The sequence below is a fragment of the Schistocerca gregaria genome, chromosome 5 (assembly GCF_023897955.1).
Source record: "Schistocerca gregaria isolate iqSchGreg1 chromosome 5, iqSchGreg1.2, whole genome shotgun sequence".
NCBI lineage: Eukaryota > Metazoa > Arthropoda > Insecta > Orthoptera > Acrididae > Schistocerca > Schistocerca gregaria.
In genome coordinates, this window is record NC_064924.1 from 387009624 (window position 1) to 387033659 (window position 24036).

At 44.2% G+C, this 24036-nt stretch overlaps 1 protein-coding gene across 1 annotated transcript in view; it reads left to right on the plus strand.

Moving 5' to 3' along the window:
- The window catches only part of LOC126273063 (atherin-like), a 500756-nt gene that overhangs the window by 557 nt on the left and 476163 nt on the right, over positions 1-24036 (plus strand). The gene's annotated exons all lie outside the window — the stretch shown is intronic.

The window sequence follows — 24036 nt, forward strand, 5'->3', positions numbered from 1 at the left end:
CGTTTCAGTACATGAAATTGCAACATAAAAGTAATAACAGTTAAAATAAAATGTTTATGAACCTAAAAAAACCATAAGTTTATGTAAACGCATTCAACAATATAACAAAGGAATCAGTGAACCGTAAAATTTTTACTGGTTCACCAAAGGTTATTAATCACAATTAATACACAAAACGTAAAGTGTAAGTAGGTGCCAAAGAATAACTGGTGAAATTCAAATTTGGTGCAAGACTTGAGGATATTTAAAAAAAAGCAACAATCATTCAACGAGTAAGTCACGACTTACGATAGGAAAGGACTTTTACATTATTAAATTATTATAAAAAATTTCACGCCAGTAAAAGGCAAATACAGGCAAGCAATTTAACGTATACAACGCGACGCTGTATAATATTTCAAGCTCAGCTAAATTGCAGGTGAATGTCACTCCATTAAATAGCGCAGAATCTAACTTGTCTGCAACATATAAAGACAACCCTGTTTACAAAAGTTCTCAAAACAGAAAAATCAAAATGCATGAATCATGCAGAGGGGGTGGACACTCACAGTTAGTAACATTAACAGTAAACTTACGGCAGACACACACGCTCGCAAGGTAGGACTTGCGAACCTTTACAGCAGTCTCCTTTCAAGGCAACAATTTCTAACCCTAATGAAATGGCAAACTTTTGTATGGCAAGAAAACACACTAACAACCAATTACCTGTATAAAACACATAAGTACGTTGATTAAAAGCCTTAAAAGGTACTGAATTGGAAAACACACAACAGTTTTCGCTCACTAGAAACTATATACCGTACCAAGCCTGTTAACAACACTAAACACGAAAACAGTAATACACTCTCGTGACCAGTCACAGAGGATCGCAATGTAATCATTTACAAACCTGCTGTGTGCTTATACAAAGTCACTCTGACAACCGTCCATGTCTTCTGGGTGTTTCGCTTTTCTTGCCAGGCAGTGTTTATTCATATTCTGAAGACTGAAAGAGCTCACTATCTCGATTTTTAACTATGACCAATTTAGGTTATGCTTCGTGGTGACCATCAGTGATGTCATCTGCAAGTTAACTGTTACCATTCACGATTATTTTATTTCCACAATTGTGTGAATTAGTAGGACAGGTATGTGTTGTCCATATACTTTGAGGTAACCTGTGGTGCCGTCAAGTAGTAGACGCTGGAAACCAAATATTATTTTAGTACACTGCTACGGTTGTCAACATTATTATTTTTTTTGTACTTATTAGAAGTCATCTTTTCTCACTTCAGTATGTGATGTTATACGTGAAGTAATTAAGATAGGAAAAGCAGCCTGCAGCCACTGGAGGTAATCTGACATTTGTATTAGTGTTCATCTTTGCAGCCAAAAACATGTCCACAAATCTTTGAGCCCTATCTAAAATTTTGTTTTGTTTTTGTCTTCTGCTAGTAGGCAGTACCTCAAAGTAGTACCAAAAAAAATACGTGTCTCGTATTAATTCGCATAGGTTGATTGGTTAATTTGTGGGATGGGACCAAACAGCGAGGTCATTGGTCCCGTCGGGTGAGGGAAGGGTGGGGAAGGAAATCTGCCGTGCTCTTGCAAAGGAACCATCTCGGCATTTGCCTGAAGCAGTTTAGGGAAATCACGGAAAACCTAAATCAGGATCACCGGACGAGGCTTTGAACCGTTGTCCTCCCGAGTGCGAGTCCAGTGTGCTGACCACTGCGCCACCTCGTTCGGTTAAATCAGATAAATCCATCTGATGATGGAGGTTTAAACCTCTGAAAATAAGATAATTTGTGACTGTTAATAGCTCACTTTCAGCTTCAATTAACAATGAGCTCTGTTTGAATAAGTAACGGAGCAGGTCGATTTTGAACTTCTGGCACATTAAACATAACCTATGGTAGAATAGGGAAAATGGTCTCAGGTTGTAATTAAATGCTCCTTATTTTGTTATATTATTTAATTGTAGTCTGAGGCAATTTTATGTATGTAGACTGAAGCGACGAGTGAAAATTTGTACCAAGGCTGGGAATCGAATTCGGCTTTGGTACAAATTTTCATTCGCCACTTCAGTCTACATACATCAATCATATCTCTATGAGACCAGTAACGTCTCTGAACCTGAGTCATTTCATTTCGTGAGGCTATTTCTTTTTTCACAAATTACTTTTGGACTGCATTGCCCATGGCCCATCAACAATGGAAAGTTTAAGTATAGAATCCATGGCATTCTGTATTCCACCTCAAGTCCGCTTAAATTATATGTTAATAATATGCTCATTAAACAGGTCATACAATTTACTTTACCTTGGTTACACACTCTCGCATTTTGAAAAACTCAACACTGGGATAAGTTTAATAGAATGTTCAGTACCATCAGTGAAATACTATTAAACAAAGTGAGGAAAGAAACGATTCTGATGTTCTAGAAGACACTTCTGGTAGCGGCGAGAGGGGTTGATGTGTGGTGCCGCACTAACAATGACGAAAGTAGAGTTCCAGTCTCTGAAATGTGAATTCTTCGATCAGTTTTGGGGGTGTCATAAAATCACGAGACGAGAACTGAAAACATGTCGCAGACATGCTAGATTTACAGCGTAAATCACAATATCTTACAATATTATCAAAACTATATGTCTCATATAGCAATGAGACTGAAGAACGTTTGCCATAATCGGTCTACAAGAAGAAGCCTAGAGGGTTCCACAGAGCGGGAAGACGAAAGAAAAGGTGGAAAGATCATTTTTGAACTGAGCATCAGATGAAGGACCTAATGCATGATATGATGATGATGGTGAAGATGATGATGGTGAAGAAGATGATGACGAAGATGATGATGTGTAGAATGTAATGTTGTTGTCAGGCTATTTAGGAAATGAATGAAATGTGGCAAGTTAACAGGACAAAGCTACTGTTTAACTTAAGTGCGGTAACTGCGATCTACGACAAATCCACTCCATACAGTTATGAATTTAGCCTTAAAATAAAACATGGACAACTGATTATTAAAGACTCAAACAGGACGCTTGCCACTTCTGTTGGTGCAATTAAAATCTCGGACAGAGGCGACAATGCTCTGGTTGACACAATAGGTCGTTGCAGATACTAATTTATTCCCGTGGCAGTGTCTGACTCAGACCATCAAACTTAAACCTTTCCTAATCTCAGGTAATGCTTCAAGAACAATATAACTCAGCAATGTTGAATACAGCAGTAAAGAAACGCTGATTATTTTACAGTGCACCTAACACAGCAATAAAACACATAACACAATACATGCAATAGCTGCATTCCGTAACCTTATGTGTGTTAGTGAAAACAATTACTTGCGATTATTTAACATTAAACGCAATGTCTTCCTTGCAACAAAATTCAGTTGTTCATACCAATAATTTTTTTGAACACAATCCGAGTGCATGCAATGGAAAAGTAGGTTTCAGAGTAGTTAGTAAAATTTATTACAAACTAGTTGTTGAAACCAGCATTGCCTGGGTATTTATTTATAACTATACCTGAGACTTCGTGCGAGTGGGATTTATTTTTGACTTATAAAGCTTCTTTGATTACAATTTGAAGTAGAATGATTGGAAACAAGAACAAAGAGCTTGTCTGGTTCACTATCGCGGGAGAGGGGCATGTGGAGCCACCCAGGCGAAACACATCTGATTCTAAAATCCACACCCGCAACATGCAGCGCCTGAACTTCCGCTTTGTTTATGGTCATGGCATAACACAAGCCCATCAGCAATTGTATACATTGAAAGAAAAATGGGAAATTGTTAGGAATAAATGGGATTCGATGCATAAAATCTTTCTCGCCTGCGCCGTTTACCATCAAAATTACAGCTTCCGTGGTGTTACATTGGAGAGAAGTAATTTTACGCCACTGAGAGTAAAGGTTTCTGAGGAGCGAGATAATGTATGACGCTTTCGATCAGAATTATGTCATGGCTCGCTTTCAGGTTTCCAAAGAACGAGTTAAAGCCTAATGTTCTCGAGCTGCAGAAAGTCTCGCCTCACGATCTTCGTTGGATTCTTGAGGCCGTGTATTCCTCAGTATTTTAGCCATTCTGGTGTATTCAAAAAGACTCGACCCTTTTCTAAGCATTTTCATTTGTAAACGAAAAGTAAAAATGTAATGAGTAGGCACCCAAATCACACAGAAAACTTATTAGATTCGTTTTTATTAGCAAATAATATTAATAAAACCCATCGGAAGAAGCAAACCAATGTCGTTAAGTTAACACACCAAACGAAATCAGTAAATCCCTATATCCTATCTAACAAAAAAAAAAAAAGATAACAACGTAACAGCACTACCTATTGATCGTCTGGGCTACTACAAAATTAAAGCGTCATTTAATGGTTCTTTGGTGCACTGCGCCTTGATAATTAAGCGTCGTGAAGTGCTAAGGTGAGCAGACGATTCTGGATAAAACTTTAAATTACAATATTTTTTCCGTGTTCCGGCTTGGATGTAATAAAGCCTATATACTGGCCCGAGCTACAATCAAGTGAAAAACCCATGAAAATTCTAGTACTTTCGGAGAGAAGTGTTTTCACACAAATATGAACATCGATTTTACAGTTTTATTGTTACTGGATAGATATCAATAAAAGCCTTAAGGGAACGCTGACTTACAGTTATTGTAATCTTCAGTCCAAAGACTGTTTAATGCAACTCTCAACGCTGGTCTATCCTTAGCAAACATCTTCATCTCTGCATTAACTTCTTCAACTTACATCCATTTTAACTTGTTTTCTATAGTCAAGCAATCATCTACTTTTAAGCTGCCCCCAACCCCCATCAGCTACTTTTTTCTTTTAGTTGTGTCATATAATATCCAGCATTCTTCTGGAATACCACGTTTCAGAGCTTCATTTCTCTTCTTGTCTGAACTCTTCATTATTCATGTTTCACTTCCACATACGCTACAATCCAGATTAATACTTTCTGAAAAGACTAAGGGATTCACATATGTGATGCCTACATACAAAATCTTGACTGAGTCGCGCTTCGAATTTTAGGCGAGTGTTCTCCTGTTGCTTCAGCTCAGTCTCATCACTGCAGTTGTCTTCTTTCATAAAATACCTTCCCTCATATGCCAACGAAGTTCTCTTCGACGATATCTAGTATAAAATGTATTCGGTCTTCTTTCCTAGGCTGATTCGAGTAAGGCCTCAGATACTCGACGACGTCAACTTTGTTATCATCAAGGGTAACTGGATCCCACGGTTTCTACTCTGGCTTGTAGCGACTAAGTTATCCGAGACACGGGCTATACCCATAGTGTTGCTGGGCAGCAGGTGCTTGATGTTACTACAGAGAGGCACATCGTGATTACAATGCAGACTACAAGGAAAAAAGGAAGAAAGAAAGAAATAGAGAGAGAGAGAGAGAGAGAGAGAGAGAGAGAGAGAGAGAGAGAGAGACCGAACTCACGAGAACCAGTTTCCTGGTCGATAGATATGATGAAACCCTTCGCCTCTTCTATTCTTACTGAAATTTGACCGGGGAAGTAGACTGAAAACACTTTATACTCGTTAATTTCATATTATAGACGATGCCAATAGCTCCTATAGACTGTAATAAGTTAAAGCTGCATTAAAAAACTAATGCTAAAACAATTTTAAAGTCAGCTTTCAAAACATCATATAGACCTTGTCGACGTTATTACATGTTGAAAACAAAAACGAAAGTAGGAAGATGATTCTCCTTACCATGTGTGACAAGATGATAATCAGAAGCTGGGCAGTCAGCAAGAAACATTCGACTATGTCAGACTATTGTGGAAGATCTCTGGCGCAAAGTGAGACAAATTTCGTGCCGTGCAAGATAGTGAGATGCGAGAAGAACACACTACGGTTCAGTAACTATATTAGAAAGTTACAACCGAAACACAGAGAGCTACACAGTAGATCAGAATGGATCAGCATTGCTGCTGACAAGCAGAAGCTCAACGAAGAAAACATTGTGCTGACAAACAAAATCTGGACGTAGAAAACCAAGTGCAAGGACCTCTACGTGAGAAGTGTTCAGTGTATTAGAAATGAAGTTATTACTTGCCTGGACGCCAAAAAACGCTGAAAATTTTTGAATCCACATAAAATCAGTTGATGGTACAAAATCATCTGTCTAGGTACTGAACGATCATGATGCCACCGTCACAGAAGAGGACTGAATGAAGGTAGAAATACTTGATTCTGTTATACAGGCTGAAGCGGCTAAGACACACCAGGGCATATACATAGAAAATGAATAAATACATCGAGAAGCGGTTTCGGCAACTTATATCTTACAATATCTCAAATATCCTGACGTTCATAAGATATTTTTCTCGTTTATAGTCACCGCATTACGAGGACTACTTTCTTTTTTTCTAAAGGAACTATACAGTTTTTTCTGTGGCCTTTGAAACAAGTTTCTAAGGGAACTTTAACGATATAACATGTACGGGACTTGAACATACACTGAGATGACAAAAGTCATGAAATACCTCCTCATACTGTGTCGAACCTCCTTTTGGCTGGCGTACTGCAACAACTTGAAGTGACACATACACAACAAGTCGTTGGAATTCCTCTAGAAATATAGAGCCACGCCGTCTCTACAGCCGGCCATAACTCCGAAAGCGTTGCCGATGTAGGTGCACGAGCTGACTTCTTGATTGTGTTCCATAAATGTTCGACGATGTCGGGCTATCAGGGTGGCCATATCATTCGCTCGAATTGTCCAGAATGTTCTTCAAACCAATCGCGAACAATTGTGGCCCGGTGATATGGCTCAAAAATGGTTCAATGGTTCAAATGGCTATGAGCACTATGGGAGATAACTTCTGAGGTCATCAGTCCCATAGAACGTAGAACTACTGAAACCTAACTAACCTAAGGACATCACACACATCCATGCCCGAGAAAGGATTCGAACCTGCGACCGTAGCGGTCGCGCGGTTCCCCACTGAAACGCCTAGAACCGCTCTCCGCGTTGGTCTTAACGCCTTTTTCACGTCAGCAAAGGAATAACCATTATTCAGCAATGCATTGGTGAGAAGTTTTAATTCTGCGTCAAGCAGTTCTGGTTCGCTGATTTTCTTGCCCTACCCGCCAACGTTTTTATGATGCCTCGCTTTTATTGTGGGTGGTGGTCCGAATCCCGGCGTAGGTAGCGGTCTGTGTGAATGGGTTTTCGGTAAATAGTGTGGCCCAAGCCACAATCTTCTTTCTTGAAAACTAGTACATCAAGGAAATTCCACCTGTCTATTTGAGCGAGGCATCATAAAAACTTTAGCGGGTGTGTGGGGAATAAAGGTGGCAAGGGAAAAGAAGAGCAACTGATGAAAGAAACGAAACTAATATTTTAGCAGCAGTAACACAGAATGCAAATGCCATTAAGACGCACATCGAAAGTACGAGAAGGATTAACCAAAAGAGTGTCCTGCCAACACTACAAAAAATGGCTCTAAGCACTATGGGACTAACCGAACGTAACCAATTCCAGTCAACGACCGGGTCAGTTGGACCAGGGGTCCCAGTACGTTCCATGTAAACAAAGCCAACACCATTATAGAGCCATCATCAGCTTGCACAGGACCTTGTTGCCAACTTCGGATCATGGCTTCGTGGGGTCTGCGCCACTCTCGAACCGAGACGTCAGCTCTTACCAACCGTTTTCCAGTTGTCTAGGATCCAACCGATATGGTTCACGAACCCAGGAGAGGCGTTGCACGCGATACCGTGCTGTTAGCAAAGGCACTATCGTTTGTCGTCTGCTGCTATAGCCCAGGATATATTAATCGTACTTCCCATATTAATTTCTGCAGTTATTTAATGCGGTGTTGTTTGTCTGTTAGCAGTGACAACTCTATGCACACGAAGCTGCTCTCAGTCGTTAAGTGAAGGCCGTTGGTCACTGAATTGTTCGTGGTGAGAGGTAATTGCTGAAATTTGCTATTCTCCGTACACTCTTGACACTTTTGATCTCGGAATACTGAATGCCCTAACGATTTCCGAAACGGAATGCCCAACGTCTAGCTCCAACCACCATTCCGCGTTCAAATTCTGTTAATTCCCGTCGTGCCGCCATAATCACATCAGAAAACTCATTACACGAATCACCTGAGACACGTGACAGCTCTGCCAATGGACTGCCCTTTTATAGCTTTTATACTACCACCACCGGCATATGTGCATATTACTGTTCCATGACTTTTGTCACATCAGAGAATAGTTTGAAGATAACAACACTGCAAAACCTCTGTCCTGCCGTGGATGGGGTGCCCTGTTTACCAGAAGGCACTGAAGTCGTCTCGTCCGCCCAAAAAGAAACCAAGAACAAATCGACCTCCCACACCGCTACGGGACATAACCAACTATCCTGTTTTGCGGGGTCAGCCTGGTGCACTGTCATCAGCAGCCACTCTGGTACCAGCCACTCAGACACCAGATGGTTCGGTGGCTCCTGTGCCCCTTCCTGCCCAGACTCCCACGACATCCTTTGCTGCTGCAGCCCGGTCTCCTCCTCATTGTCTGTCTTCCGTGACAGCTCCCACTGCTCACCTACTACAGGAGCCAGCTGCAGCCCACTCCAGTCCATCTGTGGCTCTATCTCAGCTCTCTGCCTCTACCCCCACTCTGCCTACTACTACATCTGCACCTGCGTGCCGTAGGGGCAAGCAGACCACCTGGGACCCTCCCCCAGTGGTGGAGACTGATGCGTCCTTTCGGGCGGAGATGCGCGAAATCCTCCAGGTCATCTCCTTTTTCACGAAACCCCACATCCGCGCAGTTATTCGTGACACTGCACAAAAAATCCGTCAGTCGGAGGACGGGCTCTCCAAGGTCATCACCCTAGTGGAAGGGCTTAGTCAGATATTGTAATGGCGAATGGACCTCCACACCACCACCAGCCCCCTCGGGATCTTGTCACTTGCATTTTTAATGCCAATGGCAAAAAACGTATGAAGACGGAATTGAACACCTTCCTCCATGACTATCGTGTGGATGTTTTACTGGTCACAGAAATACACCTCAAACCGGCAGACGACTTCCGCCTTCGCAACTTGGTGTGTTACCGCTCTGACCGCCTTGACCGCCATGGTGGAGGCAGAGCTGTATTCCTCAATAAAGCTCTTGTCCATACCCAAGAGACTCTCCAGCCAATGGAACACATAGAGGCCACAGCGGTTACCATCTCCACACGCCTTGGTGCCATTACCTTTGCAGCAGCGTATTTGAGCCCAAACAAGCCACTGCTGGAAGCAGACCTCCGCACATTGTCATCCTTCGACAGGCTCATCATTGGGGCAGATATCAATGCCAAGAACCCAGCTTGGCATTCTCGCGTGTCTAACCCCAAAGGCCGGCTCCTCCTTGACCTCGAGGATACTTTAGCACTATCAGTCTATGGCCCCCACGAACCTACCCATATCCCAGTCCGTACTAACTGCCAGCCAGACATTCTGGATGTGGCCATCTTCAAAAACATCACCGCTCAGTTTTCATTGGAGATTCTCCACGAACTGGTCTCTGATCATGAGCCAGTACTCTTGCACCTCACCAATACTGCCCTTTCATTTGATGTTCGTTCCACTGTGACCCTCACCAATTGGGACAAGTTTGCCAGGGTACTTAATAACACCACTCGACACGACCTCGATTTGACAACACCGGCCAATATAGTCCGTGCTGTGGATTACCTTACCGTCAAAATACAGAAAGCAGTGAAACTCTCCACCTCCACTGCACCTCGAAATTTAACACCCCTGGACGACTTGCCCCCTCTGTTACGAGAGCTGAAGGTGCAAAAGAACCGCTACCGCCGGAGGTGGAAGCAGTTTCGTGACCCTCAGGACAAACGCCAAATGAGACGCCTCCAACGCGAATTCAGCCACCGGCTCGCCGAATGGAGGTCTGAACATCCTGTCCACTTTCTTGCTCCACCAAAAATCTGACTGGGCTGTCATTCGCACCCTGCGGCGTTCTAAGTCAGCGACTGCCCATCCTATTCGCACAGCAGCGGGCTTGTCATATGATACCCTGCAAATTGTGGAAACGCTGGCAGATGCGTTCGAGGCCCAAAACCGCCCTCTGGTCCAGGACCTTTCTCCGAACGAACTACAGGAAGAACATGAAGTCCTGACAGCTGTTGCTGCTTTCCGTAACCGCCCACCCCAGTCTGCTCCCCTTCTTACGTCCGTGGCAGAAATTCAGCGCATCCTTCGACGGAAACGTGCCGGTCGGCCCCTGGATTGGACGGAATTTTAAATGAACATCTTTGCCACCTTCCCCGCACACCACTCATCTTGTTCACCAAGATTTTAAACTGTTGTCTCACATCTGGCCTTTTCCCCCCGCAGTGGAAACAAGCCAAGCTGATTGCGATCCCCAAGAGGTTCAAGGACACTACAGTCCCCACCAACAACAGGCCCATCAGCCCCCTAAACACTATGGCGAAGGTCCTCGAATCTGTGATCCTTAACCGACTTTCCCAACCTCTAGCAGCAGCTGGGATGATCCGTCCTGAACAGTTTGGATTCACTTCGCACCTCTCTGCTGAACTTCAGGTCCTACGGATCACTGAACACATCAGCAAAGGCTTCAACAGTGCCAAGTCGACAGCTGCCGTTTTTCTGGACTTGCAAAACGCCTACGACAAGATCTGGCAAGACAACCTCGTACACAAGATGCTGACACAGACCCCTATACCGGATATTTATGTCAAGATCGTGGATGACTTCCTCCGTGGTAGGACTTTCCTAGTGGCTCAACGGGGAATGCGTTCTGGCATTCGCGAATTGTCGGCAGGCACTCCGCAAGGATCGGTGCTATCTCCCATCCTTTTTAATATCTATGTCAATGATATGCCGGTCATCCCCGAGTGCCACCTTGCACAATACGCTGACGACACAGCACTATACACCACTGGCCGCATTACTGACGCCGTCGTCGCCCGCCTCCAACGACAGGTGGACGCCACCATCACCTGGTGCCGGGCAAACAAAATAGCTCTCAATGCCGCCAAAACTACGGCAGTTTACTTCACGAAACGGCGCCCAGTCCTCCGCCGAAATATCTCGATTGCAGGTGTGCAGGTGCCCTGGTCCCCGACAACCACCTATCTCGGAGTCCAGATGGACCAAAAGTTGCTCTTCCACTGCCATGCGGAGTATGTCACCAACAAGGGGCAAAAGCTAACCAGGGCCCTGTACCCGCTCTTTCGGAGTAGGGAACTTAACCTGCATACCAAGCTCCGCATTTACCGAACAGTTATCCTGCCTACCCTCACGTATGGGTGTGCTGCATGGGCCACGATTAGTGTCACCAGGATGCGGACATCGCAGCGCCTGCAGAACAAGGTGGTCAGGTGGAGCCTGCACGCCCCGCCACTCACGAGAATTGTCACTCTCCACGAGGAAGCGGATATCGTCGCCCTAAAGACGACCATACGCAACAACGCGCGGCGGCTCTGTGAGAAAGTGGGTGCCTTGCGGGACACTGTCCATGGGTTAAGCCACGTTGGGACCACACTTCCACGCCCCTGGCATCGACATCCGGTTCCCCTAACCATCCTACAGGAATCGAATTCCGACCATGGCTAACGATAGGTCCGGCACGCCCACCACGGACGCATCGTTTGGCAGGACTAGCCCCCATTCTACGTCCAATACTTTTCAATCATACCTGCCCACGTTGGGCTAAATTTTTCTGCCTGACTCATGTAGTACTGTCACCGTCACAGGGTGGTACGGGACTACAAGTCCCACCGCCACACCTCCAAAGTGGATAAATTGACTGCCTCACCAACACAGTTAGACCGCAATAGACCGGTGATGCTGTATTGTAACATATCACAAAAAAAACACTCATCCATGCCCGAGGGAGGACTCGAAACTCCGGGGGGAGGGCCCGCGCGATCCGTGACATGACGCTTTAAACCGTGTGGCTCCTCAACCGTCTGCCTTTTTTCGCCAAATGTAAGAAAACCACGTAACTCAGGTACGGTTCGTGTGTTTATTATCACGGCCATCATATCACGTGCTCCAAATGTTGTCCTTGAGCACTGCTACGCGCTATGAAGTGATTCTGAAGAAACAATACTGCACGTTGAATTTCATCTGGAATTGTTTGCTCCACAGGTACGTGTTCGGGAGTCGTTAGTGTTTTCTTACAGAACTCTTGTTTTAATTTTCGCTAGAAATAAAAGATTAGAAGCGTTAAGTTTGGTGAGTATGCATAACTTTTTGAATTTCCTGAACGACCGTTCCAGTGCTCTCCGAATGTTGTCTTAGGGTCTCTCATTGCATGTGCAGAATGGGAGGGACATCCGTCATGTTAGCACCACAATGATTGCCTTATGGCCAGTGGTGGTCTTCCAATAACTGCGTCAGCAGCATATCTTAGGAATTCGAGGTACTTGAGTGTATTTAGATTCCCGTCAACAAAGCAGAGCCAATAGTATGGATCTTGAAAAATACCCACCAAACGTTGACATTCGAAGTCCACTGTTTTTATCCACTTCTTTCAGTCAGCGTGAAATTTCAGCTGACGATTAAAGCATATTGCGAAGAGTGACTTGTCCATGGTTTGTGAACGACGCCTCTCCCTTAAACAAATGTTTGCATAGGTGTGGCGCATCACTTCGCACTTTTCGTAAATAATATTCGGAGAACTGTAAACAATTTTTGTAAGTCATTGCCATGAAGTTTAGATACAGTGAAATGTGAAAAGGATGAAACACGATGGAATGTAGTGTTGGCGTCGACCAAGTGGCCGAGCGGTTCTAGGCACTTCAGTCCGGAACCGCACTGCTGCCACGGTTGCAGGTTCGAATCCTGACTCGGGCGTGGATGTGTGTTATGTCCTTAGGTTAGTTAGGTTTAAGTAGTTCTAAGTTTAGGGGACTGATGACCTCAGATGTTAAGTCCCATAGTGCTTAGAGCCATTTAAACCATTTTTTGTAGTGTTGGCAGGACACTATTTTGGTTAATCCTTCTCGTACTTTCGAGATGCGTCTTACTGGCATTTGCATTCTGTGTTACTGCTCTTCTTTTCCCTAGGCATATTTATTCACCACACGCCCGTTAAAGTTTTTATGATGCCTCGCAGAAGGAGACAGGTGGAAGACTGAATTTTCTTGATGTACTCGTTTTCAAGAAAGAAGATTGTGGCTTGGGCCACACTATTTCCCGAAAACCCATTCACACAGACCGCTACCTACACCGGGACTCAAATCACCACCCGCAATGAGAGCGAGGCATCATAAAAAACGTTGGCGGGTAGAGCAAGATATGCTTGACGCTGAATTAAAACATCTCACCAATGCATTGCTGAATAATGGTTATTCCTTTGCTGAGGTGAAAAAGGCGTTAAGACCAACGCGGAGAAATCATAGGGATGCTCAAGCGCCGGTGAAATCGAAAGTTTTCTTGCCTTTCATTAAAGACGTTGAAACATTCCTGTCTCCTCTATATCTCTTTTGTTACGCAACCTTCCCTTCTACAATAACCTATGAAACCTTCCCTTAGGATTTCTATCTCTTGTTTAATAATAACAAATGAAATCTTCCCTTTGAAACTAGTTCTCTTTTTCAATAATAGTAAGTGCAATCTTCGCATACAAATTTAAATGCTTCTTATTAAAAGTGGTTTACTGATTATTTCGACGAAACATATGATGATGTGTCGTCATCGTGGCCCTCAGTTGTTACCTGTAACAACTCAAAATTGTTCCTTATCTGTACATCCGTTTATAATCTCTTGTAAATCATAGCTGGTGGCTGGCAGACACACTGCTCCTTTCAACCTCTCGCTTCAGACCTGCTACCTACTCGCTTCACTTATCGCCTACTACTGACTTCCTACGAACGCTGTAGTGCGGTCTCTCCCGCCATCTATGCTTTCTGGTGCAGACAATCCCTGCTACCATTACAAAGTGTATCAATGCGCGGTTTTTCCTGTTCTTTTCTTAAAATGTATCCATACGCGGTCTCTCCCGCCCTTTTTTAAATTATATCAATGTGCGGTCTTTCCTGACGTCCGCAGCTCGTGGTCGTGCGGTAGCGTTCTCGCTTCCCGCGCCCATGTTTCCGGGTTCGATTCCCGGCGGGGTCAGGGATTTTCTCTGCCTCGTGATGACTGGGTGTTGTGTGATGTCCTTAGGTTAGCTAGGTTTAAGTAGTTCTAAGTTCTAGGGCACTGATGACCATAAGTGTTAAGTCCCATAGTGCTCAGAGCCATTTGAACCATTTTTTCTCTCCTGCCAACAATACTTTGGTGCAGACATTCCCTGCTACCACAACTATTTCCAACATGACAAATATTAATTATTTCTACTTAATCCTATTAATAAAATATAAACATCTTTCATAAATTGTGGTTTGACAATAGACAATAGAAATATACACGTCTTACAAAGTTACTGTCCGCATAGGAAAAACCTTGAAAAAGCGGAACATAGCGGTAATATACAAACCCACTCGGTAGATACAAGATCACCGAAACCGGCCAAACGCTGAAAAAAGCAGGAATTTATAGGATTCCGTGCAGTTGTGGGGAGGTATAGGTGGGTACTACAAAAAGAATGGTCAAAAAACGACTAGAATAACGCAAGGGCAACTGCAGAGGAGGGGAGACTGACAGATCAGGTGTCGCGGAATATGCTTTGCAGTCAAGAGACCACCAGATTTATTTTGATAGGACTCATTTACTGTGTACCACAAGCGGATACCATAAAAAGATATACAGAGAGGACATAGAGATTGTAAAACACCCCAGGAATTTCAGTAGGAAATAGGAGGACGTGAAATTGAATGACATTGGGATTCCGGTGTTGAACAAGGTGTGTAAAGTCTTCCACCAAGGGGGTGATAATAACAGCGGACTGCGACAATCGAAAATGGCCAATTGCGCTCGAGCATTCACAATACACGATGTCACGCAACTGAGCGGAAGCACGCGGTAGCGGAATTTTGCTGTAGACAGTAGCGAGCCAGGGTGTGAATCGGACATTCAAAAAAAGCTACGATCCCCCTTTAAAATGTCCTCCGCAGCTAGGGACGAAACGTTGGGTCTTAAAGTGAAATCCATTCGATCACGACATAATAGCCCGGAACATTTTAGTAATGATAACGTGGCTTGAAGAATGTAGATGTATATATGGATGCAGATGTAAAGTCCAGTTCCAGAACTGATCCAAAGTGTTGACATTTTATCTATCTGACTATGTCTCTCCAATTTACATAAATAATAACGCATTAAGTGAAACAGAGCGTAAAAGTTTCCTACTGTGACGATGGAAATTCTGACGAAATCAGCCTACTTATGTAGACTTAGGCAGTTACACGGCTAAAGCAAGCAACAGTAAACAGAATAGAGGACTTGGAATTTTGTGGTTATCATCTTGATACTTACGTCCGTATTGATCAACGGCAATGGCTATCAGAGAAGGACTAAAATAAATGCTCTCTTTACGTTCTAAAAATGACTGTGACCGTGACGACGTCATAAAAGTGGTAGGAACTGAAGGTTCCCCGATTTATTACGAGAGCAGAACGAAAGCGGTGCGTGTCGCAGACGTTGACGTGCCTTATCACGAGGAAGGTATTTGTCGAGCGACTGAAATCTCCGAGAACTCTGGAGATGAGGATAAGGGAAACTAGCGTGGCGACGGCAGTTAGCACGAAAGCCCCAACAGCCTTCCTCTTCCGCTTTCACCTGCAGCTCCGTTATTCCTCAGCGGCCTTACTGCCTCAGAAGGGGAGGCAACGACATCGGGATCACAGATTTCCGTCAAACTTTAAATACCTTTAGCAGGCCATTGAAACCACACAATGTGGAAGTAGTAATGAGCACTACTCTGGAATTTCGAGAAAATCCCAAGAGAATTTTACGCGTCTATTATGTAACTGATGTACACTATGTAATCAAAAGTATCCGGACACCTCCAAAAAATACGTTTTTCGTATTAGGTGCATTGTGCTGATACCAACGCCAGGTACTCCATATCAGCGACCTCAGTAGTCATTAGACATCGTGAGAGAGCAGATTGGGGTGCTCCGTAGAACTAAGGACTTCGAACTTGGTCAGGTGATTGGGTGTCACTTGTTCATACGTCTGTACGTGAGTTTTCCACTCTCCTAAACAGTCCAAGGTCCACTGTTCCCGATGTGACAGTGAAGTGGAAATGTGAAGGGACACGTAGAGCACAAAAGCCTACAGACCGACCTCGTCTGTTGACTGACAGAGACCACCGACCGTTGAAGAGGATCGTAATGTGTAATATTCAGATATCTATCCAGCCATCACACAAGAATTACAAACTGTATCAGGATCCACTGCAAGTGCTATGACAGTTAGGCGGAGGTGACAAAACTTGTATTTCATGGTGGAGCTGTTGCTCATAAGCCACACAACACGCCGGTAAACGCCAAACGACGCCTCCCTTGGTGTAAAGAGCGTAAACACTGAACGATTGAACAGTGGAAAAACGTTGTGTAGAATGAAGAATCACGATACAGAAGGTCGCGATCCGACGGCAGGGTGTGGGTATGGCGAATTCCCGGTGAACCTCACCTGCCAGCGTGTGTAGTGCCAACAACAGTAAAATTCGGAGGCGACGGTGTTATGGTGTGGTCGTGTTTTTCATGGAGGGGACTTGCACCCCCTGTTGTTTTGAGTGGCACTATCACAGCATAGGCCTGCACTGGTGTTTTAAGTACATTCTTGCTTCCTACTACTGAAGAGCAATTCGGGGACGGTGATTACATCTTTCAACACGATCGAGCACCTACTTATAATGCACGGCCTGTGGCGGAGTGGTTACACGATAATAACATCCCTGTAATGGACTGGCCTGCACCGAGTGCTGACCTGAATCCTATAGAACAACTTTGGGATGTTTTGGAACGTCGACTTCGTGCGAGGCCTGGCCGACCGACATCGATACCTCTCCTTAGTGCAACAGTCCCTGAAGAATGGTCTGCCATTCCCCAAGAAACCTTCCAGCACCTAATTGAGCGTATGCCTGCGAGAGTGGAAGCTGTCATCAAGGCTAAGGGTGGGCCAACACCATTTGAATTCCAACATTACCGAGGGAGGGCGCCACGAACTTGTAAGTCATTTTCAGCCAGGTGTCCGGATACTTCTGATCACATAGTGTATTTGAGAGCGGTGCCGGACATTAGTTTTCGTGGTTTTCAAGTGCTTAGCGTTCGAGCTTTGTGAGACGAATGTGTATTTTTCTTCATCACTGGTCATATTATTTAATTTACATGATATTTCAGAGGTAATACAATTAAAAAATACTTGTACCTGCATGCAGTTTTCGTAAATTTCACCCGGCCGCTGAAGCCGAGCGGTTCTAGGCCCTACGGTCCGGAACCGCGCTGCTACTAAGGTTGCAGGTTCGAATCCTGCCTCGGGCATGGATGTCTGTGATGTCCTTAGGTTAGCTAGGTTTAAGTAGTTATAAGTCTAAGTGACTGATGACCTTAAATGTTAAGTCTCATTGTGCTTAGAGCCATTTGAACCATTTGAACTAAATTGCATGTTATTTGACTACTTACTATTTTTAATTAGATTTAATTATTAGAACAAACATATTTATAACTATCGACAAGTAAATAAAGAAACATATAGATCATTCCCGAAAATATATGCCTGTCGTGATTTGCGAAATCCCTTATACATGCAGTCTGGTAAGGTACCCGGAACTATTTTGCACCTCGACGCTTCGACACAGAGGCAGGCCCCATTTGGCAGTTAAACTGCGGAGCGGTTACACGTTGGAAAAGTAGGAAGATGAAAGTTTGAACGGGAGTCGAGCCGTCAGCTCACACACGTTCGTCTCACAAAGCTCGAATTATATAACCGTTAGAACACCAGTAACGTCCGGCACCTGTACACAGATACATCAGTTACATAATAGACGCGTAAGACCTCTCTTGAGGTTGCCTCGGAATTGCCAGAGTACTACACCTTACTACTTGCATTGTCCTCAAAAAGCGTAAAAACTATAGCAAGCCAAAGAGATAACGCAGGAGTACACGGCAAGCTGCTGACGAAAACAACGTAATCGGAAACGTTAGCAATCTCAAGATGGTCGTGGAATGCCCGAAACCGGCTCTGACATTGAAATACAGCGTTTTAAAAGTATTTGAGGCTGGTAGTATAATTCACCAACAGTCCATAGTGGCTGGTTCCCTTATGAAATGCAATACGGGTTAAAACAAAATTTACAACATATTTTTGATTTGTTTCGATATGCTATAGAGATACATACGGTACACAAAGTTTATAATTGCTAGACAATTTTTGTGGTAGATAGGTACTCTTATGCGAATTTCTATCGCCACCGCGCCATTTAACGACAACATTACAACTTTTGATCTTCCTGCTTTATCTAAATTATTAATTTTACGTATTGGACTAATCAACAGCCCCAGTATACAGTTTCCACTTCTAAGGCCGGCTTAATTCTTTACCTGGTTAAAACCCAACACTTTTTTTAAATCTCATATTCCATACCAAGCGTGAATTCAGGTGATAATAGTGAATGAGCCTTCCAAGTGTGGTCCTCGTGTAAGATGTACCCAGATTACGCTGAGGTGATAAAAGTCACGGGGTATCCCCTAATGTCGTGTCCGAGCTCTTTCTGCACGGCGTAGTACAGCAGCACGACGTGGCTTGGACTCAAGTCGTTGGAACTCCCTTGCAGAGATATTGAACCACGCAGCCTCTATAGCTCCCCGTGATTGCGAAAACGGCCTGGTAACATGGCGCATTGTTATCCATAAAAATTCCATCGTTGTTTGGCAACATGAAGTTCATGAGTGGGCAGATGGTCTCCAAGCAGCCGAACACAACCATTTCCAGTCAGTGATCGGTTCAGTTGGACCAGAGGTTTCAGTCCATTCCATGTAGACACAGCCCACAACATTGTGGAGTCACCATCATCTTGGACAGTGCCTTGTTGATAACTTGGGTCCATGGCTTCGTGGGGTCTGTACAATGTTCGAACCCTACCATCAGCTTTTACCAACTAAAATCTGACTAGGCCACCCTTTTCCAGTCGTCTAGAGTACAGCCGATATGGCCACGAGCCCAGGAGAGATGGGGTGGGCGATGTCGTGTTAGCAAAGGCACTCGCGTCGGTCGTGTGCTCCCATAGCTCATTAACGCCAAATTTCGTCTCACTGTTCCAAAGGATACGTTTGTCGAACGTCAGACATTGATTTCTGCTGTTATTTCACGCAGTGTTGCTTGTCTTTTAGCACTGACGACTCTACGCAAACTTCGCTGGTCTCGATAATTAAGAGCAGGCTGTCGGCCACGGTATTGTCCTTGGTGAAAGGCAATGCCTGAAATTTGGTATTCTCAATACATTGTTGACACTGTGGATCTCGAAATACTGATTTCCCTAACGATTTCCGAAATGGAATGTCCCATGCGTCTAGCTCCAACTACCGTTCTTCGTTCAGAGTCTGTTGATTTCCGTCGCGCGGCCATAATGACGTCGGACTCCTTTTAATACGAATTAGCTGAATACAGATGACAGACCCGCCGATGCACTGCTCTTTTATACCTCATGTGCGCGATACTACCGCTATCTGTATATCTGCATTTCACTATCCCATGACTTTTGTTACCCCACGGTATTACCTATCAGTATTTCCAGAAGATGCTTTGTAAATAAAAGTAGTTTTTCTTTTTAATCTAGTATAACCAAAATACAATCATATTGCGATTACATATTTTTGGATTGACCATAGAAGACGCTTTGCAAATAAAGCGAAACACGTCTGATGTAGCATACAGTTTAATTAATTCCAGTGACCTTAAGAGGGAGAAACCAATTATAATTGACTATAATAGCTGCAGTGAAGATGGCCATGCAGAAAAACTTCGTCGTACCAATTCTGCTTCACGAATAGTGAGTGGAAGGTCATTTACATATAGGGTAAGGTTAGGTAATTTGGCAGTATTTTTAAAGAAACGTATTCTTTTATTGGAGCAAAATAATGAAATATGTTGGAATTAATTTTATTAAGTAACTAAATAAGTGAGCCACATTTTATAAACGTATTATACTCTTCTTATTACTTACACTGTTCATAATTGTACACAACCTTGAAGCATACACGGGAATGTAATTTTGCAATAGGTAAGGTAATTCTGCAGTTGCGATAAGGTAGCTTTGGAACACAGTTTCATTCACTTTACTGCTTCAGTCCTTATCTTCACAACTTGAGTGTTGACGACAATTGTCTCACATGAATACAGCTTGCTTAGTCGGTTGTTTTTCGCAGCTGTCGTAGTAGGCTATGAAGGAAAAAGAGGAATGTGTCCATGATGGACCTGTTTTTTTCTTGATATCATCTATGCGTGTGAAATACTTTCTCCAGTATTTGCTATAAACATCTTGCAGAGAGGTGTAGAGCTGATGTAAAAGCAACGTTGATAGACATTGAAATCAGTAACTCAAGATGGAGTCCGATTGTCGTGACGTTAACCGTTGAGTTTCAAAGGACGGTGTCGTCACATATTTCATAAAATAAATAAACCAAATTATTTGTGCATCACTATAACCTTAATGTGTTTAAATAAATTATACATAGCTTGCTTACTGCAGACCGAAATTTCAGGTTATCTGCTCATAAAACAAGGAAACACTACACTGAATGTGGTTGTGGTAGCTAGCTTATAACAAACTACTGGACAATTACCTATACTGCCAAATTACCTCACCGCATATGAAACATATGTGCTGGGAAAATTGAACCCTGCGGAATCCTTCGTGATTTCTCCCTAGTCACTAAAATTTTCTCTCCTCAGTCGTTAACGGAATGTTAACCCCTACTGTTCCCTTCTTCTTCTTTAAATTGTGCAATGAAAATTTAGCATCTATTGTAGACGTAGACGAGACAATCCGCAATGTGAACACACTAAAATGGCTTGGGATAACCACCGACTAGCAACTAACGTGGATACTAACCATCTAACGAAAGGCCCACAATAGAGTAAAACCACTATAACTGTTAACAGGCTGAACTTAGGAATTACACACCTCCACTATTCTCCACTCCTATAGAATCCTGACCTGGCCCATCCTCTGCTATGCATATGGTGCGTGGATCTCAACCACACCAAAATTCTGTAAGTCGCTCCAAATCCTCGAACGCCAAGTACTCCGTCCCGCTTTCTGCATCCATTTACCTTCCCACACTTAGTTCCTGTAGCATCTCATCAAATTCTCACTCCTCCTCACCCACATCGAAAACCTCCACATGTCCTGTACTCTCCACAAACTAGGTTCCAATTACCCTCTTATCACCAACCCTGGTACGTTGGCGGGTCTTCACGAATATATCCCTCTATCCCCACATCTACACACACTTCATATCCTATCCCAACGCAGTTTCAACCAACTCCCTCTCCCAGACAGTGAGATCTGCCCCGATATTTATCCCTCCTATAACATTACCTCCTCCACATCTATCCCATTCCACAACAGAGCTCCTCTCTCCTTTTCCTTTCCATCCATCCCCATCCCTTTCCTACTACAACCATTATCCTACTTACATGACACATTACTGCTCACCCTCTTTCTTTCCCAGAGACTGTATTTCCCACTATTCACCTCATATCCACATTTTTCTTGCCTCCACACCCCTATCTTTCTACCCACACCCCTCAACCCTATGGAACTTACTACCTTCTCCGGTAATACTAAGCCTAGTGCAGGTCCTTCACATCTGCAGTGAATGTGCAGTGCTTCAGTGCCTTTATAAGAAGAATTTTATCATCCTGCACTGTGTTTTTAAAATGCACACGGCTGGCCATTAAAATTGCCACACCAAGAAGAAATGTGGATGATAAACAGTTGTACATTGGACGAATATATTATACTAGAACTGACATGTGATTACATTTTCACGCAATTTGGGTGCATGCACTCCGTCTTCAGGCCACAAGTGGCCCATCGGGACCATCCGACCGCCGTATCATCATCAGGTGAGGATGCGGATAGGAGGGGCGCTCTCCCAGTCGTTATGATGGTTTTCTTTGACCGGAGCCGCTAATATTCGGTCGAGTAGCTCCTCAATTGGCATCATGAGGCTGAGTGCACCCCGAAAAATGGCAACAGCTCATGGCGGCCCGGATGGTCACCCATCCAAATGCCGGCCACGCCCGACAGCGCTTAACTTTGGTGATCTGACGGGAACCGGTATACCCACTGCAGCAAGCCCGTTGCCACAATTTGGGTACATAGATCCTGAGAAATCAGTACCCAGAACAACCACCTCTGTCAGTAATAACGCCCCTGATATGCCTGGGCATTGCCTCAAACAGAGCTTGGATGGCGTGTACAGGTACAGCTACCCATGCAGCTTCAACACGATAGCACAGTTCATCAAGAATAATGACTACCGTATTGTGATGAGCCAGTTGCTAGGCCACCATTGACCAGAAGTTTTCAAATGGTGAGAGATCTGGAGAATGTGCTGGCCAGGGCAGCAGTCGAACATTTTCTGTATCGAGAAAGGCCCGTACAGGACCTGCAACATGCGGTCGTGCATTATCCTGCTGAAACGTAGGGTTTCGAAGGGATCGAATGAAGGGTACAGCCACGGGTCGTAACACATCTGAAATGTATCGTCCACTGTTGAAAGTGCCGAGTGCCGTCAATGCGAACAAGAGGTGACCGAGACAAGTAACCGATGGCACGCCATACCATCACGCCGGGTGATACGTCAGTATGGCGATGACGAATACACGCTTCCAATGTGCGTTCACCGCGATGCAGTCAAACACGGATGCGACCATCATGATGCTGTGAACAGAACCTGGATTCATCCGAAAAAATGACGTTTTGCCATTCGTGCACCCAGGTTCGTCGTTGAGTACACCATCGCAGGCGCTCCTGTCTGTGATGCAGCGTCAAAGATAACCGCAGCCATGGTCTCCGAGCTATAGTCCATGCTGCTGAAAACGTCGTCGAATTGTTAGTGTAGATGGTTGTTGTCTTGCAAACGTTCCCATCTGTTGACTCAGGGATCGAGACGTGGCTTCACGATCACTTACAGCCATGCGGCTAAGATGCCTGTCATCTCGACTGCTAGTGATACGAGGCCGTTGGGATCCAGCACGGCGTTCCGTATTATCCTCCTGAACCCACCGACTCCATATTCTCCTAACAGCCATTGGATCTCGACCAACGCGAGCGGCAATGTCGCGATACGATAGACCGCAATCGCGATAGGCTGCAACTCGACCTTTATCGTAGTCTGAAACGTGATGGTACGCATTTCTCCTCCTTACACGAGGCATCACAACAACGTTTCACCAGGCAACGCCGGTCAACTGCTGTTTGTGTGTGAGAAATCGGTTGGAAAGTTTCCTCATGTCAGCACGTTGTAGGTGTCGCCACCGGCGCCAACGTTGTGTGAATGCTCTGAAAAGCTGATCATTTGCATATCACAGCATCTTTTTCCTGTCGGTTAAAATTTCCCGTCTGTAGCACGTCATCTTCGTGGCGTAGCAATTTTAATGGCCAGTAGTGTATATATTTGTCTTTTTTAGCTGTCTGTCTTAGATTTTTACTCTAATATAGAAGATGCCGAAAATTTTGTTTGCATATTCTCATTATAATTTTTTTTTAAATGGACAATAGTACCACTGATAGTGTCCCCCTCCCATGTGGGGTGAGAGGGATGAACTGACTATGTTGTTGTTGTTGTGATCTTCAGTCCTGAGACTGGTCTGACGCAGGTCTCCATGCTACTCTATCCTGTGCTAGCTTCTTCATCTCCGAGTACTTAGTGCAACCTACATCCTTCTGGATCAGCTTAGTGTATTCATCTCTTGGTCTCCCTCTTCGATTTTTACCCTCCACGCTGCCCTCCAATGCTAAATTTGTGCTCCCTTGAAGCCTCAGAACATGTCCTACCAGCCGACCCCTTCTTCTTGTCAAGTTGTGCCACAAACTCCTCTTCTCCCCAATTCTAATCAATACCTCCTCATTAGTTATGTGATCTACCCATCTAAT